Source organism: Electrona antarctica (genome assembly GCF_951216825.1).
Source record: "Electrona antarctica genome assembly, chromosome: 5".
NCBI classification, from domain to species: Eukaryota; Metazoa; Chordata; class Actinopteri; order Myctophiformes; family Myctophidae; genus Electrona; species Electrona antarctica.
This window is the reverse complement of record NC_136810.1, coordinates 39741090-39746520: the sequence shown is the minus strand read 5'-3', so window position 1 is coordinate 39746520 and position 5431 is coordinate 39741090. Positions and strand designations below refer to the sequence as shown.

Here is a 5431-nt window from a genome sequence, read left to right as displayed (position 1 = left end):
GTACGTACGTGCACACACAATGACGTGCGTGCGTGCGTGTGTTTGTGTGCGAATGCAGCAGAGGTTAGTCTGAACACTAGAGGGCACCATCAGCTGCTCTCTTATGAGAGCCATCTGATTCACATTAGCTAGAATAGTAGGCATATACTGCAAGATTCTATGTGCTAGTAAATACATTTATACCACAAACTAGGATACTAGGATATGGCTGCAACCTCCCGTGAGATCCGCAACATCATGTGAGACTTCATGCATGAGAGACTTATATGGACAGGCAAGCCAAAAGATGTGGGTACCTCATTCACTATAATAGTCCTCCACACATATGGAGGACTCTCTATATAGGGAATCATATGTAGAGGAGTGTGTTCATCTGCAAAAAAACACATTTCAAACACTAACTGACTTAGTCAGTTATGTCATCACTGTCGCACAATTAAACCTTGTGTGTCACTCACCATAGTCCAGCAGCCGACAGGCTTTTTTTGTTTAAAGTGGGAAATTTGGTATATAGTCTTTTTTATTGGCCTAAAATAGTGTATATATACATACATTCATGAATCCACTTGCTGAGCAGTTGTCACTATTGGGCAATTTCTTTAATAGGGGTTTCTTGTGACCCTACCATTAACATTCTATGGCAGGCAAAAATGTCAAACTTTCCTTTTGCTTTAAGTAGCATGTGACATGTCAAACTATGGGGTTTTCATGATTCTGAATCCATTCCAAGCATTAGTTTTGCACAAAAAACACTCCTTGGGCTAAAAGCAGCCATAGCCACTTGCCCAAATCCTGACCTCATCACATTTGTCATGACGTCTATGGCTGTTTTTAGCCCAAGGAGTGCATTTTGTGCAAAACGAATGCATGGAATGTATTCAGAATCATGAAAACCCCCTAGTTTGACATGGCACATGCTACTTAAAGCAAAAGGAAAGTTTGACATTTTTGACATTTTTGCCTGCCATAGAATGTTAATGGTAGGGTCACAAGAAACCCCTATAAAAAAATTGCCCAATAGTGACAGCTGGTCAGCAAGTGGATTCATGAATGTATGTAGACAATATTTTAGGCCAATAAAAATACATACCAAATTTCCCACCCCATAACCCCGGCTGCCGGACTACCAGGCTTTCCGCTACCTGTTTTTATTCTAAATCCGCTACCTGTTTTTATTCTAAATGATGAAATGCACCTCCTGGCTCCTGCATCCCTTGCTACGACATCCCCTCCATCATCCCAGTAATGGCACCACCATTCATAACTAGAACTGCACTCGACAGAGTGCCAACTTGAAACTTTAAAATATTATTTGAAATGTAGTATATACTGCCTATTATAACTTCTGGTCTTTGTGTGTAGTGTCGGTCGGAACATGGCGGCTCCCAAGGACGCTGCCTGCACCATCATAACAGATCTAAGTCGGTCAGATTCATGTCTCCTTTCCTTCTGCATACTACGAACAAACAAGAAAACTAACAAACGAATCACAACTTCACAGATTGTATCGACCCTCTGCAAACTCGGCGAGGGACGGTGGACGGTTATTTTTGATGATGATGATCATCGGGCAGACGGGCAGATGAAACAATGCAAATATGCGGTGGTGTGGAACTGGAGGGGGACAGCAACACCACCGTCCCTCGGTGTGGAACTTGAGGGGGACAGCAACACCACCGTCCCTCTGCGAACTGGAGGGGGACAGCAACACCACCGTCCCTCTGCGAACTGGAGGGGGACAGCAACACCACCGTCCCTCGGCGAACTGGAGGGGGACAGCAACACCACCGTCCCTCTGCGAACTGGAGGGGGACAGCAACACCACCGTCCCTCGGCGAACTGGAGGGGGACAGCAACACCACCGTCCCTCGGTGTGGAACTGGAGGGGACAGCAACACCACCGTCCCTCGGTGTGGAACTGGAGGGGGACAGCAACACCACCGTCCCTCGGTGTGGAACTGGAGGGGGACAGCAACACCACCGTCCCTCGGTGTGGAACTGGAGGGGGACAGCAACACCACCGTCCCTCGGTGTGGAACTGGAGGGGGACAGCAACACCACCGTCCCTCGGTGTGGAACTGGAGGGGCACAGCAACACCACCGTCCCTCGGCGAACCCGGCTAGCCGAGTTGGAACGATACACAGTGACAAATGTACTATTGATGTTTGTCAATATTCCAGTAGATAATGAGGCAAAGCAATTAGGTCTTAATTGAAAAGATTTATTTGAAGATAATACAAAAATGAGAGTAAGTCAAAAGATAAAGTAAAACGATGAATCCAAAAAGAATAGCTGTGCAAGCAGCCGATGAACCGTACAGAAGTAGAGTCGCACTTGTTCCTCGGTTGTTAGTCTGGCATATTAGCTCCCTTCACTTTGGCTGCCCTAGAGGATGAATTCACAACACAGATGATTTCACAATATCACCGATACCGAGCCGGCACACGAATATTCCGTAGCCTTTCCCAGGATTCTACCGAAACACATTACATTAGTCATCCTCTTCTCAGAACATTCCACATTCCAGAACATTTGGATTCCGCCAAAAGGTCGACTTGACATGACAACAAGTTTATCGTACTGCACAGAGCATCATACCATATTCCCCACGCAACCAATTCTGATCCTGAGGGAGTAATTAGAGTATCTGTTCCTGTTTCTCAACACTGTACTGGTTCAGATCGAAAACATCACGTCACACAAAGGACACAGTGCTGGGACCACATGAATACACTCAGACAGAGAACAAATTGAAGCATACATAGGTCAAAAGGTTAATGGATTATACACCTGTTTATATAGAATGATACGCCTCCATATGTATGATTCCTATACAGTACGTACATAGATGGATAAATAATGATGCGTCTTTGCATTGTTTCCTCTGCCCGTCTGCCCTATGATGATGATGACGAAAATAAACTAACAGTACTAACGTAGCCCCAATATGTTCCCTCAGTCCCTATGCTCATTCTGTAGCTCATTCAAAAGCCAATTACAGACGAAGGGTAGATGGGATCAATGTGTACTTTTTTCCTCGTAAAAGTAGACATTCAGGGCTTTCATTCGGTGTATAGTAGTATGTATAGGATATTTTTTGTGTTCATTTTTATATCTGCCTGTCAATGTCTGACATAACTCGGCTTTCTGTTCAAGAACAGCAGGTGTTACATAAAGGTCAATATCTCCAGAATGGAAAATGGTAATTTTTTTATAAATAAATAAATTGGAGTGGACAAATTAAGCTTTCTTTTGAGGTATGTGGTGTGCTTCTCGCTATAAGAACATTTGCTGTCGGCCTTGGAAAAGGTTGGTCCTTCAATGCTATCAGCATTAGCATCAGAGGTTCCCCTATGCCCGAAATGGCTAGCAAGCTAAGTGTTAATTACATCACCATCAAAAGCCGATTATAACCACACCTACCATACATACATACCGTATACTTCTGGTCCAGCCGACCACAATACTTGCGCAATAACAGATCCCATTCTATGCACCACACAAGTAAAGAGCTGTGTGAAACTCGTCATATTTAATTACACCAGATACAATACAGCTATGATTAAAAACACACAGCACGCACAATGTGTGCAACAGTAAATCTTTTGTCTCGGGGCAGGTATTCAATATTCAGTAAGCCTATTGTAATTGAACAGTATATATATATATATATATATATATATATATATATATATATATATATATAAATTCTGTGTACACCATTATAATTGTTACCGGTAATTGATTTCGGTTCCTCAACATTGTAACATCTTTTACGTGTAGGCCTACAGCATACATTTTGGTTCCTCAACACAGTAACAGAAATAACAACAACAATAACAGTAGTAACAACATATTAAGACTAATAATAGTGAAACACTGTTTTACAGTCTTGGTGTGGTCTCTATTCCCTTGTGTTACCCAAGTGACGGAGAACAAGGTACAAAGTTAAGAGTGGCAACCTGACAAGAATAGAGGCCATGTCTATGCAACCATGCACAACCAATAAGTCCTGTGGATTCCTTCTTAGCTGGTGCGTGCAGAGGTGTGTGCCGGATCTTCATTGGATATCCACTAGATACCATAAAAGCCAACGCCTAACCCTGGGCAGAACCCCTTCTATACATGAACCATTGATTGCTTAAAAAAGACCCTATATAAAGGTATGGCAGCCCCAATGATTGGAGTAAGTAGTCCTTTGTCTTTCTTTGGATTTGGCCTTGGAAAGACATTACAGCAACAAAGTCCTGATGATATTCTCACAAACCCACAGCTCTTTGCTGCAGGAATGTTGTCTGGTGTGTTCACCACAGCAATCATTACTCCCGGAGAACGTATCAAATGCCTTCTACAGTTCCAGGCAGCATTTGGAGAGGTGAAATATGCAAAAGAATGGGATCGGAGGAATCTACAGAGGCACTGCTCTTACACTTATACGAGACGTGCCAGGAAATGGGACGTACTTCTGGACCTATGAATGGTTGAAGAACATTCTGACACCGGCAGGAAAGAGTCATAATGAGCTCAGTGTTCCAAGTATTCTCTTTGCGGGAGGAATGTCTGGTATCTCAAACTGGGCTGTGGCAATTCCACCCGACGTTCTTAAGTCTCGTCTCCAGAAAGCTGCTGAGGGAACGTATCCAAATGGCTTCCGGGATGTTCTATGAGAGTTGATTAGGGAAGAGAGAGTGGCCTCTTATAAAGGCTTCCCTGCAGTCATACTCAGGGCTTTCCCCGCCAATAAGCCTATCTCACAGAATTTCCCCGCCCCCCTAAATACGCCCCCTTTCGGGGTTAGTGGTGATAGCGTGACGTCACTCCATAGACACTACATGTTAACCGAGGTAATTTAAGAAGTCTACAACTTTTGTTTTCTCAAGGTAAGGTTTGTTCTATCTGTTCGACCTGATTTACCATCTTGTTTGCTTCATAATAATATTGGTCTGTCACATTTTTACATTAGAAAATGTACTTAGATTCTCCAGAGAAAAAAACGTGTAAATGCTCATGTTAAAGACACCACTATTTACCGGAAGTGGGCGTGGAGATAGGCCTATGCTGCTTGCTTCTTAGGATTTGAATTTGCTATGAAGTTCCTGAATTTGGACAGGACTGGGCTGCTGTAGCTGATTGGGAATGGGAAGGTCACTGTGTTAAAACAGATCTACAAACTATCAAAGCGTCACCATGCAACACGTTGTTGGCTTGTACGTTTTAGCAAGCAAGCAACAGCATCATACTCAACAAGTTTAAATTAGGTGTCGTAATGCGTGTTAAATAAATTGTGCTACTCGACAGAGGAAGCGTACAGTATAGACAGAGTGACTGTGGAGCGAATGGAATATGTAAATGCATTCTATATTGATATATAATTTGTATAATGCATACAATTTACAATTTAGGCATTTAGCAGACACTCTTAATCCAGAG

General features: G+C 43.1%; 1 pseudogene across 1 annotated transcript; it reads left to right on the top strand.

Annotated features, from left to right (window-relative positions):
* Window positions 1-1375: 1375 nt before the first annotated feature.
* LOC306923976 (mitochondrial carnitine/acylcarnitine carrier protein-like) lies at window positions 1376-5127 on the top strand (annotated as a pseudogene). The gene is made up of 4 exons: window positions 1376-1421; window positions 3928-3941; window positions 4152-4737; window positions 5053-5127. The product of its transcript is annotated as a mitochondrial carnitine/acylcarnitine carrier protein-like (transcript).
* The last annotated feature ends 304 nt before the right edge of the window (window positions 5128-5431 follow it).